The 13,762-nt window shown below is 37.8% G+C and overlaps 1 protein-coding gene across 3 annotated transcripts in view; it reads right to left on the reverse strand.

Moving 5' to 3' along the window:
- Positions 1–13,762, reverse strand: part of FHIT (fragile histidine triad diadenosine triphosphatase) — a 640,545-nt gene that overhangs the window by 490,182 nt on the left and 136,601 nt on the right. The window contains exon 1 of one of the 3 annotated variants that reach the window (XM_068154238.1): positions 2,604–2,718. The exons of the other annotated variants lie outside the window; for them this stretch is intronic. The gene's annotated coding sequence lies outside the window, so the exon portion shown is untranslated. Of the gene's footprint in view, positions 1–2,603; positions 2,719–13,762 lie in introns of those variants that run through there. 3 annotated transcript variants of the gene reach the window in all.

Genomic DNA, 13,762 nt, shown 5'->3' on the forward strand with positions numbered 1-13,762 from the left:
CCTAGGAGCAGCCATAACACAAGAATCAAATAATACCTATTCAAGGCCAGGACAGGTGGAGACTGAAATTTTAACAGGCTGTGACTATTCAATTGAGAGACAACAGGAGTGAGAGAAACGCAGGTAGCCCAAACACACGCCGGTTAGCTTCAGGCATCAGGTATTCAGTTATCAATGAAGAGACAGACATGCAAGCAGCCAGATAATTTAGCTGCTCAGCTTCTTCTAAGCACACTATTATTTGGGTTGGCAGATTATTGAGAACACAATATAGTTTTAAAATAGCAATATACTGAACCACTTAAAAGTAGAAGATGAAAAGGGAACTTGCTTGTTTTTCTCTCAGCTTTGCTGGAGTCCACTGGAGATGACGACCATCAGGGAATGCCAGCCAGTTTAATCAAAACAAGACAACAATGGGAATTTTGAAGTTACAGTTAAAGCAGTGTCTGCTCAAAGGCAGATAAAGACACATTCATAGAGGTGGATCTACCACTTACTTTCAAGAGACAGTCAACAACTTGAGCCTTAGAACTCGAATATCTTTCCTATAGCTAGCGATAAATTTTTCCCTTGTCCACAAAGGAAACTTAATCAGTGGTACTTTTCCCTAATATGATAATATCTGGCAATAACAATTGTACTGATGATTTGATTCCAGCTAGCTTTGTAGGACAAAGCCTTGGCCATGAATGAATAATTCTTTTCCCCTCTAGCAGGGTCTATTAGGTACTAAGACAATGATTGAACTGGTGAAGGAAGCTTTCTGCTGCTAGTCTGTCAGCTATATTTAACTACCACCTACCTTCTTTTCCTAATAAACACACAGTGACTGGACAATTAAGTCTCATGCTATGTTTGCCAACTGATTGAGTTTTCAGAGCCCACTTCTGTTTAGCTCCTCCCACAAGAACAGGCAGAAAAACCAGACTAGATGAGCAAACCACTGAATTACTGCACTGTCAGAAGCACTCTGCCTTTATGACAGCAAAATTCTCTGTAAGTGATGCAAGAGAAATGAGCTTTGATAAATCACCTTATCCAGACCCCTTATTTTTTTAGGTAGAAAATGGCTTAAATTATGCTTCTAGTGCATGAGAAAAAGCAACCTTCCATCTTGTGTCTTCCACCTTCTCTCTCATGTCCATTAAAAATACCCCCAAAACCACTCAAAACACCAGATACCTTCACCACCAACTTCGTGTAGGATCACTGAAGATAGCTGGGCTAAAGTCTAGACACAGTTTGACACTAGGCTCCTGGCAGTTTACACGATGAAAAATTCTCCACAGTGAATTATAACTAATATCAACAAATAAATACAGCAGCAACATAGGGTAATATGCAAATGATGTTTGTAATTAACCACTTGTTCCAAAAATACAAATCTAATTCCATTTTGTAGACTGGTTAATACCAAATTGAACAGATGATTTTTATTGCTGTACCATAGCCTAGGCTGCATGCATTATGCGGCTACACAGCATTGATAAAACTACTACACTGTTATACAGAAACCCAGAGTGTAATTAGTATTCTACTTTGCATCTGCAACTGCTGCTACTCTATAATAAAGAATTAGCTGATAAACAATATTCAGGATACAAACATTTGCCCTCTTTCCAATCGTTGTATTTCATAATGAAACAGCATTGCTCAATTTAGCTTCTAAATATCCTGAGAATAATGAACTTGAGATGTTCTGGAAGGAAGGTTAAGGAATGCTGCCTTGTGTTGCTATGACAAGAATGCACTAGTGAAGTCTGCAAGTACAAATACCACGAAAGACTCAAGCTTGCAGAAGCTTCACTGTCTGCCACAATTTTCACACAAAAGAACAGTATAACTTAGGAAGGACAGCTCCAGACATGCCCATGTCCCAGTCTACCTAGCATTTGAAACTGCCATGTTCATAAAACAACTTAGAATACTGAGCGTGGCAGCATGGAACCTAAGCCAGAAAGGCTACTCAAAGGATACCCTAAAAAAAAAAATAGCACCACATAAATTCTGCTGCCTTTCCTCCCCCACCCTTGAAATCACTATATCAATACGCTTAGTTGGATTCCATTTCTACCACTTCAGGCATCACTAAAGTATTATGTCAAACTCCCTTCTTGCTGCAATCAAAGATGTCATTTTATAGCAGTTATGTCTTCTCTTTTTTCCCCCCATTTTCTGCTCATGTTTGGGATAATATTTTACAAAAGACTGCTACTTTGTGAGGTGTATTCACCTTACCAAGTGACACACTTTTAAATGCTTCCACATTTTATGCTTTTACTTCACGCTCCTCTAGAAGTATATTATCTAAACAATGTGGATAGGAGAAAAGATAAGTCCCTGAAGAAAGTACTTGAATGGCTCAAAGACCTCAAATGCAGACAGAATTTTGCTCCCTTACCTCAAATCACAGTTCACAGCACTCACAGACTGATCTATATCAGCATCCAGAAAGGTACTGAAGAAGCATTCCAGTGTTATTTTTTTTTTCATGGTATGCAACCATATTTACTCAGATGATGCTGTTAAACTTGAACTAGCAGTTGTGTCATTCACCCATTCTCTCCACAAGCAAAACGCTTCTTTAAACTAAAACATACCTGTGAAACGAAAGGACACTCCCATTTCCAGAACACACCACTTGACACCAAAAGCAAAGGCTTTTTTCACTGCTTAAGAAGGAAACAGAATGGCAGGGCCCAAAGCAAGCTGGGATTAACCACCAACAGCTGCCTTCAGTTACATTCCAGATTCCTTTATTTTTCTCCTGAAACAAACTGAAACCATGCATGATTAATTAAGCCAAGATTTTCCAACTTGAGTAACTCCAAATAAAGATTAGCTTCTCAAAATCTTTAGCCTATCACTAAAAATTGAAGAGCACTACCAAAAAATGGAGCAGTTGCTAATTCACTGTGATACAGCACGAGAACACTCTCAGCTCTTCTGGTAGCAGCACCTTTTAACAGGGCTTTCATTAACTCTCCCAAAGCACAGCTGTTCCCCATGTAAGGAGGATACAGATTAGAGAATGTCTCCTCCCAAAAGATCAAAGCTGTTTCCATTTTCAGAACTGAAGTTTACCAGTAACACGTTTAGAAAAGCAATGTCACCACACTAAGTTTTTCACATCTTGAAAACAGTTTACAACATTAAGCTGGTGTCATTATCCCTTTTTTACTGAACAAGGTATAAAAATAACATGGCAAAGTCTTAACAGCAGCAAAGCTGGAGACAGAATTTATATATGACATCCTGTTTCTCATCCTACTTTCAAGGCTACACATCTTCATGTTTATCCTATTACTTATGTGAAAATACAAAGCCTACCAGTATCAGGGTATCTCTGTGCCCAAAGAAAGTTAGAATATATTAAAAATACCATGGCAGCAACCTCTAAAATCTTCACTGAACAGGTTCTACTACATGTCAGGGGGAATGTTTCAAGCTAGTCTGTGAAATTAATTCCTTTTTCTTTTTAGATGAACTTATCTGGAACCAGAACTAGTGTTAAGACATTTGAAAAGAAGAATTGCAATGCCCTATTTTATACTTCATCTGACATCAAATCTGTGCTGGATATAAATCTCAAATATTGATTAGCTCCCAGCATAGAAGTTTGTAACATCTAAATTCTAGCTGCTTCTAAAACGTTTCAGAAGGAAAGCAGTTGGATCTTCCAAGGGAAGTGAAATAGAAATTGTTGTTCCTAGCACTTATTTTACATCAAGAGAAATTAATCTCTAGCACAATTTTACTCATTAAAATGGGGTTGGCTGATTATGTTTCACCAAAGCTCTACTACTACCACCACACTCCTCTCTCTTGCTTTGTTAATTAAAAATGCAGGTCCATCAAGCTAGCCAGAAAATGAAAAACCTCCTCAGAAATGGTTTTGTCTATAGCTGCTAATTTTTGCATGCCTAAAGCCAGTTTAGTACACAGGAGAGTAAACTATAAAAGATATTTTTTTTTCTTTATGCCAGTGCAATGAACAATGAGTAATAAAAGGTATCAATTATTCACACTGCTTCCCAGCAGTTCAGAATTTCAAGAGGGGGGAAAAAAGAGAGAGAGAGAGAGAGAGAGAGAGAAAGAAATAGATGAAACTATACTACTTTTGAGTAAAGGGTAAAAAATATTTGGCTACATGCAGATATCTCTGAACAGAGAATTTAGATAAATTGATTACCATTCATTTGGAACCAAGATATACCCAGCTCTGTGTTTTTCTCAGTGCTTTAATAATATGGATTCTTTGCCAAAATATAATTTCCAGAATTGAAAACTAAGATCAGAGAAGCCACTGAATAGCTCACACTTGATGTTACCAAGCCAAAAAACTATTGTCTTGCAAGAGCTGATGCTTCTGGGAATGTTGAGAAACCACAGCTGGCCCTTTGCCTCCTTGGCTTGACTCTGATGCATTTATGCACCAACAGCTGAAAATCTGAACACTTGCTTTCACAGATAGAGGGCCTGTCTCCAAATTACTGATGTTAGAAACATAGTGTGTACTTGACAAAGTCAGTTCCCCTTCAGTTTAGGCAGCTTTTTTTTCCTTTGGTTTGGGTTTTTTTGTTAGCTAGTTTGGTTTTATTTATTTTTGGTTTTGGTTCTGGTTTTGGTTTTAAAAGAGGTAAGGAACAATAATGGAATAAACAGGAAAATTTGGAGTGTCAAAAATGCTTGAAAATATTATTCATGAGCTAATAAACATCACCTACTGATGAAGTAAACCTTTCCATATTAATGTAGATTATGCACTCTACATTTAAAAAGTTTTCATCTTGGTATACACAAAGGGAGTAACTAAAATGAACATTTCTTTGTATTTCAGTATTAACCCACTCCCCCTCATTTACCCACAGTAAAATGCATTGATTTAGATTTAAGCTTGGTGGCCATTCTTTAACTCCACTTCAAGCACGAAAGAGTAGGAAGTAACCTGGAAGTAAGCAGAGTACAGACCAAGTTCACAGAGGGCTAATCAACAGAAAAGTTGCATGTTGCCTTTGAGAAGATATAGCATCAAAAGAACTGGAAAGAGTGAAGGTGTGCTAGAATTTGCAAAGATATTTTGTAAAATACCAGAAATTGCTTCAGGGATCAGAATTAGGTCTGATAGGTAAAGATCAAAGATGGCTACTGCAGATACTACAAGGACTAAAAGCACGGAATACAGTCAAGGTCCAGATGTCTCCCTGAAAAGCATCTCAAATTTTTGCTGTCAGATAGAAGGTTGTCCTAGATGTGCCACTGCAGTGATGAAGGAGGAGATTTCACATAATATAAGCCAACTGAATTGAAACAGAAATGTTGAATATGACAACAAAGCAAGGACTAAAAAAAGCAAAGGTGTAGGGAGGGAAAGCACTGCACTGGAAAGTGAGCAGAGTTCTTTGTGAATATTATAATACAGAATCAGTCTTACTAATCTCAAGACAACAGCCTATGGCAAGAATCACAGACTGACCTAGGTGGGTCCAGCTCAAAATACTGAAATCCGTTTTCGGGGACCACATTTTAGGATTAGAATTAGTATTAAAAGACTTAATGAAAGAAGTCAGAAAATAAAAGCAATGGTTGCCCTGCATTGTATTCCGGCAGCTGCCATACCCATGGTAACAGTATTCCATGGTTTGCAAAAGCTACAAAGAAAAGGCAGGTTAGCTTTCTAAGCCTTAAAAAGTAACCACCCTATGCATCAGGCATTTGAAGAATTTGTCCATTTTAGCTCTTCTTAGGAGGAGGGACCCAACAAAAGACTGACTTTCGGGTTTTTCCCTCCCTCAAAATCCCTAAATTATTACATTACAGTGGTTTAGAATATTGATATAGCCACGCATTTTTCTGAATAATAAAATATGAAGTAGGGCCAGCTTTGCTTTATGGTATTTTCTTAATGAATTCAAGAGGGGGGAAAAAAGGATATCAAGAGTTTATGAACTGTTTAAACATAAAGCTGAAAAATTATAGATAAAGTTCCAAACCATTAATCCATTATATACTGTGAATTGGACAACCCCAGTGAGATATCATTTCCAAAAATGAATAGAGCAAAGCCATCAGCAAATAGTTAACACCCTGAACCCCTGAAATACTCCTTGATTCAATTCGAGCTGCAAACCTCTATGTTTAGAAGCTAATTTACACTGAAATCTGGAATTTAATCATCTCTTCTCATGCATTTGAAAAAAGATGTCTTTACTTCACATAGTCTAAATTAACTTTGAAATTTTGCTTCACTTAGTAATATAATATCTAGTCAGATATGCTGATCTTACCTTCAGCAAAATTAATTGCTTGATTCCTCCTCTTAATATTATCCTGCTGCTGATAAAATTTCCCTAGGCAGCACTATGAGATGCTCTGGACTTTGCTCAGATAAGGTAGCTTGTCTATAAACCCACAGAAAGATCATCTGTGTTAGGGAAAGAACTACTTTGTATAGATAGGAGGAAAGAAGAGACAGAAGGGAAGTAATTTTCTGCTTGATTCAAAGTTTACTAATTTCAAAATAAATCACTCAAAGGCTGTTGAAATAAATAAGAAAAAAGTTGCATTTGCAAAGTGACTGTAATGTTAAATTCTCCTTTCTTTCTCCTCACCCCTTGTTTTTGTCGATTATAAGTCAATATAACTTCTACCTGTGCCATTATCTTACTGCAGGAACGCTACCAAAATGATTAGCTACGGATTTTGGAGAAGTCCAGATGTTCATGCAGTAGATAAAGGGGAAAGCTTATGGTTTTCTCTTCCTCAAGAAACAAATTCTGCAATCAATAACAAAGGAGGGGAAAAAAGCCCACATAATCAATATGAAGAGAGTCTTCCTATACTTCAGACTGCATGAAGGCAGATGTGTTTTTTGATGAGTCCTCTAGCTCAGGAAGAAAAATGTCAAGTATTAGCACATCTAGTGGGTTTATTCTTGTTCAGCATTTGAAGAGAACAGCAAACTCTTTGATCCTTCTAAGCCAAAGTCCCTTTGCAGAATTACAATGCAGTCAGGCTCACTATTAATAAAATAAAACAGTGCAATATTAGAATAAGTTATTATTAGTTAACAAAGCAAACATTTAAACTGGTTTGTTATCACCATGCCAGGCTCTACTGATCCACAGGTGTTCCTACCAGTGATCTTTCCACCAAACAGGATATGCGAGCTGACATTTTTTAAGGAGACTTAAGAAATTCTCCAAGAGGAAACTCTATAGATGGACATCTTAAAAGAAATTGCCATAAGAGGATAAGAATTTTATGGCACACTGGGATAACCATGTTGTGGTATCTCCTTAAAGCATACTGGTCCACAGATTAAAGAAAGGCTTTGCTATTTCTACATGATATTGGCTTCTTCCATTAAAGAGTAAGCAAGTGCAATGAACTTCCAATCTATTTACAGCATTAATATGCTAGCTAAGTGTGTCAAGTCCTTTGTGATGTATTTATGTACCCAAGAAGCAAACCAGCAACATCATCCGTAGGTAAGGGAAAATGCCTAATTTTACAATATTTATATGACAAATAGTAATTGTCCACTGCATAAAGATACTAATCCATTCCACAGTGAAGCACTGAGAGAGTATTCTATGCATGTTTTTCTTCTTTATATTGTCAAAACAAAACGCCATTTCCAACCTATAAAATAATTTCCTCTTTGCCTCTTACACTTAGTAAACTTGCTACCAATACTCAATTGTTTATATAGTTTGAAAAGAGTGCATTGAAAAAATTTCAGAAGCAATTAAGGTCAGTTAATGCTCAATATACTATGGAGTCACCATCCCTGGAGGTGGTCAAGAGGAGATTGGATGTGGCACTCGGTGCCATGGTTTAGTAGTCATGACGTCTTGGGTGACAGGTTGGACTTGATGATCTTGAAGGTCTTTTCCAACCTTATGATTCTGTGATATTACTTTCCATTTGATGGCTTACACTACACTAAATTTCTATAGATAGATTTCCTGCTTACTAAGCTAGGCTGAAGACTTCCAATGTCTTTTTTTTTTCCCCTTCTGTTAGGTTTTTACTTTAAAAGTTACAAGAAAAACTTCAATGTAAACATTTATTCTTTGAGACACGTTTATTTAACATACATCAGCTTTCATTTAAAAACCAGTTTCTCTTTTTCTGGCCCTGAATATAGGCTAATTGCAAGATAACATTTTCTCTGCTTGCAGAAGAGTCAAAGGCTCTGCAGACAGCAGCTGTACACAGTCAACCTGAGTTCCAGCACAGAGACAAATAGCAAGGTTCAATCCATGATAGGAGTAATGCTCCAAGGGGACAAACAAACATTGTGCTGAAACTTTTCTTCTCACTCAAAATGTCATGTGGCATCAGCATTATTCAGCTAACGTGAAAATTTCAGTCCATTCACTGATGAACCACAGCTACCAGCAGTTAACCAGGCAGAACAGTAAGCCAGGGTAAGCTTTAACAGCAGCATGTGTAAAGAATCCACAGCACTTTGTTCCGGCTAACAATGAATCCATTTAAGATCACCCAGTACCTTTCTTAAGAACAGTCAAGTTGTGCTCAATTAGCTTTAACATTACTAGCAGCATCAGAATCTATAACCATTCATGCCATTGACAAACTGACCTCTCTGGTTTTACTGTTACTAGCAGACAATACAATAATGCCAGCAAATTGTAAGTTTTCATGCATGCAGCTCCTTTAAGTGATTAACCATGTAATGTCTAATTTCATTTGAGAACTAATACATTTCTGCCTCCAGGGAAAAACCCCTGAGAAATAATTAAAATAAGCAGATAGAAGTGTATCTAGAATAGAATAGAATAGAATAGAATAGAATAGAATAGAATAGAATAGAATAGAATAGAATAGAATAGAATAGACCAGGTTGGAAGAGACCTTCAAGATCATCACGTCCAACCTATCATCCAACACCACCCAATCAACTACCCCATGCAACCAATCACCCTGTCAAGTCTCCTCCTGAACACCTCCACTGATGGCGATTCCACCACCTCCCCGGGCAGTCCATTCCAATGGGCAATCATTCTCTCTGTGTAAAACTTCCTCCTGACCTCCAGCCTGAACTTCCCCTGGCGCAGCCTGAGACTGTGTCCTCTTGTTCTGGTGCTGGTTGCCTGGGAGAAGAGACCAACCTCTGCCTGTCTACAACCTCCCTTCAGGTAGTTGTAGACAGCAATAAGGTCACCCCTGAGTCTCGTCCTCTCCAGGCTAAGCAGCCCCAGCTCCCTCAGCCTCCGGAATAGAATAGAATAGAATAGAATAGAATAGAATAGAATAGAATAGAATAGAATAGAATAGACCAGACCAGGTGGGAAGAGACCTTCAAGATCATTGCATCCAACCCATCATCCAACCCACCTAATCAACTAAACCAGGTTTACAATTTAAAGGGAAACCAACCAACCAACCAACCGAAATTAAAAGCTTGTGCAGTCATTTTCCAGGAAAAATGTGCAGCCAGAAAAGGAAAAAAAAAAAAAAAAAAAAAAAAAAAAAAAAGGAAAAAGAAAGGTTGAAGGAAAAAGTACTATAAAAATATAAAAATAGAAGGAATATAAATTGTGGGGAACATTTATGACAACACCAGTTCTCGAAACAAATGCTGTGGGTAACAGATGCAGAAAATTCAAATATATGGGAGCTATTTTGACTTAGTATTCTTTTTAATTTACATTTGGCAAGTCTCACAAAGTGAAAGGCTAATCTGGAAGAATTATTTCCAAAATGGATTCCTACCCAATAATTTTGCTGTATGCAGAAATGGAGCTTTATAGGTTTAACAACAACAGAGACTAATGACCCTTGGCATTAGAATTTTACAATGTCCTTCATGAAGATACACTGGTTCCTTGATTCTTTTGTAACCCAATTGCAAGTAGACACTAGAATGAGGGGGGGAAAGCAAAAGGAGACACATGGAAATTACACAATGAAGTAGTTTCATTATGATATTGAGAGCAGTATCTTGAATACAAGATACAATGATAAAGGGGTCTAGCAAGCCTTTTCCCTCAAACTATCCATTCACTGTACTCATGAGACTGCACTCATTGGGAAAACAAAATAAAAGAAAACAAAACAACACCCAAACAAAAACTCCCAACCAAAACATTGAACCAAAAAAATATCACATTATTTAATCTGTTTGGGAACAGCTTAAATAGCAGGAAACAATAATTCATTTTAGCCAGAAAATGCGAAGATTCTTCTTAAAGTTATAGTGCCAAGTGAAACTGACTCACAACTTACCTACAATCATATCAGCTTTTGGAAAAATTGCACAACAGAATTTTGATATTTCAAAACCCTAGAAAATAATATTTCATATAAGAAGTCTTTTGCCTTTCAGTACTTTCAGCACAAATACAGCTGCACTGCATCACTACATGAAAGTCTGAAGTGTGAATATACAAAGGATGGCTGCACCAGCTCACAGTTTGATTCCAAAATAAGAATATATGTCTGCCCCTGAAATTCCTCCTCCATGTCCCCTGTTCTGCCTGACACACTCCCTATGATCGGCTCTGGCACCCAGTATGGTCTTCAGAAAGCACACTCCAACCCACCATAATGCACTCTTTGTGTTACAAAGTTGTACTAGTTCAGTTCTCCCCACAAGGGACTGGGGAGAACAGAGTGATAGGTTGCCTGCCAGTGGTAGGGAGTGATGAGACAACTCAGCTGTCCTACATAACTTTACTTTAAATGCAAGCAAATGTTAAATATTTCACTTTGTAAAATCCCAGAAACAGAATGGAAAAGAAAATTAAGCACCTGTTACTGTAAAAGTATTTTTATAGCTAATGTAATGTGCTTCTAAAAAAATGAAGATGTACATTAAGGTCATACCTATCACTGCACTGAAATAACAACCTGAGATAGTCTATCCATAGCAGATTACAGAGTTTGTGACCTTAAAGGACCACTAATGATTTGAGATGGCCATGAACAACTACAGGGTTACATCTCAACTTAAGATGTTTTCCTTTTAACCATTCTGCCTTTTACATATTTTTAAATGCCTCTAGAAACCCTTATTTCTAAAACAAGGGGAAAAAAGGTGTTGAAAGCATAAATCTTCCCTTAAAAAGTATGAGCTAAATTGGCTGTCTTACTGCTAGCCCTTTAACACACCAAGTCATAGAAACAGGCAGATTTGTCATGAGGAAAAAAAAGAAAGAGCTCAGTTTAAAAGGACACAGTTCCATTTTTACAGTTTCTAACTATTTGGTTTACTTTCTCCCACACTCACAATGATCTCAAATATTTCTGTTCAGAATTCCTTTTTCTACCAGTTTGGTCCTTTTTCATGGACAGGCTTCATTCCAAATTGAATGAATGACCTCCTTCATTTCTAGTAGAAAGCCAGAGTAATGCTAGGTTGTGTAACTATTCATTTGCACACTTTCCATCACCAGTGAACCTCAGAACAACTCTGAGAACAGTTCTATTAAACATGTAGTCCCTCTACCATAGCAAACTCAAATATTACCTGACAAGATGCAACCAAGGAAAACTGGTTTTAAGATGTAGGAAAGTTGCCTACCATGGGGCAAGCAGTAAAGACACTGTAATGTTTCTTTTCATCATATCAAGAGCAGTGAGAAAATATTAAAGTAGTGGAGACATTAGACATTTACTGTTAAAACCGATACCTAAAGATGTGAATATCACACATTAAAACAAAACAAAAATGTCTGCAACAGCAAAACACAAAAATCAGAACAAAAATCCATTCTCAGGCCTTGAGGGCCAGACTTCTGTTTACTCCAAAAGAGAAAGACAATGGGACACAAGTGCTTGCCTTGATCCCAAGCAGCTTTATTGCACTTAGTGGTAGCCACAGCTACCTTCCAATAACCCAAACCCAAGACTAAATTGCTGCTCAGCCAGAGCCAATAACCACTGGTTTAAGATTTGGAACATACTCCAAATCTCCTAACTACATCTAATGTAAAGTGCTCTAAGTAACATTAAGCATTTTGGGGGGAAGACTAAAATAGAATCAAGTTATTATAGACGGGTATTAGACCAGTCTGATGGGGTTTTGCCTGCATCAAAGCCAGCATACACTACAAGAATGATTAGAAGATGCTGCAGCACAAGTTAAAGAATGATGAAAATAATTAGATATATAAACAGAAAATCCATTTAGCTTCATTTCCAAAAAGAGTAAATAAACTCAGCTCAAGAATCAGACAAGGATATGTCTCATGGTTAAAGCTCTGCACATCCTGAGAATTAGCTCAAAACTAGCTACTCTACACTACAAAATAGAATGCATTATGGGTAGAATAAGTGACCCTCAAACTTTAGTTTAACTACATATTACACAAGACAAATTGGAGAAGCAAAACAATTTGCTTTGCAGAACTCACACAATGAAATGCTATTTGCAGAAGGCTAAAAGTGTTCATACAATATTGCATGGTATTTGGATTATTTATTATATCAAAAGGCAAAAAAAATAAACATCTTGAAAAGCAGATCCACTTGTCAGGAAAAGAAAGTTTCTGGGGAACAAGAGAAGAGACTGTAAATTGAACTTAATCAAAAAGCAACCAAATTGCACTAGTACCAAAGTTTAAATGGGAAAACATATGCAAGATATAAAGGTTCTGAGGGTATTTCTTGTCAATTAAAAGGATAAAATGTTAAGAGTTCTTTGTTCAGCATTTCGGTACTGCAAGGACTAGAATTAGGACAACATTGGCTGTTATCTAACATAGGGTCTACAAAGGACTGTTAAAATTCCTAGTTATGACCTGTGATTCCTATTGAATAGAAAAATAAATATGTTGAAGAAATTCAGAACTTGATAAAATACTCAATATTGAAGACTCTGGAAGCAGGAAAAACTGTAGGAAGAAGAAAATTCCAGTCAGGGATATTTTCAACATAAATATTCAGAAAGGAAATAGAAGCAATAGAAGCTCAGAAACAAATAATAGAATCATAGAATCAACAAGGTTGGAAAAGACCTCAGAGATCATCAAGTCCAACCTGTCACCCAAGACCTCATGACTACTAAACCATGGCACCAAGTGCCACGTCCAAGCCCCTCTTGAACACCTAAAGAGACGGTAACTCCACCACCTTCCTGGGCAGCCCATTCCAACTGCTAACAACTCTCTCTGTGAAGAACTTTCTCCTCACCTCAAGCCTAAACTTCCCCTGGTGCAGTTTGAGACTGTGTCTTCTTGTTCTGGTGCTGGTTGCCTGGGAGAAGAGACCAACCCCTTCCTGGCTACAACCTCCCTTCAAGTAGTTGTAGACAGCAATAAGGTCTCCCCTGAGCCTCCTCTTCTCCAGGCTAAGCAACCCCAGCTCCCTCAGCCTCTCCTCGTAGGGCTCGTGCTCAAGGCCTCTCACCAGCCTCGTTGCCTTTCTGTGGACACGTTCCAGCAAGTCAACATCTTTCCTAAACTGAGGGGCCCAGAACTGGACACAGGACTCAAGGTGTGGCCTAACCAGTGCTGAGTACAGGGGCAGAATGACCTCCCTGCTCCTGCTGGTCACACTGTTCCTGATACAGGCCAGGATGCCATTGGCCATTTGAGTTATAATGAAAACTCCACCCAAATAATCAAGTTTCTTACTGCTCCATGTTTAAAAGGCTGCCCTGGGCTCTGCCCTGTAAACCTCATCCTATCCCTTGGGGGTTTAAATCCTTGCTCTTTATTCCAAGGAATCAAAATGGTGGGCCTTGAAGGGATGCCACAGAAAAAAAATTCTCATGAAACTGAGAGCT

Source organism: Melanerpes formicivorus, unplaced genomic scaffold (assembly GCF_026170545.1).
Source record: "Melanerpes formicivorus ecotype bairdi unplaced genomic scaffold, bMelFor1.0.p_v2 SCAF_28, whole genome shotgun sequence".
Classification (NCBI taxonomy): domain Eukaryota; kingdom Metazoa; phylum Chordata; class Aves; order Piciformes; family Picidae; genus Melanerpes; species Melanerpes formicivorus.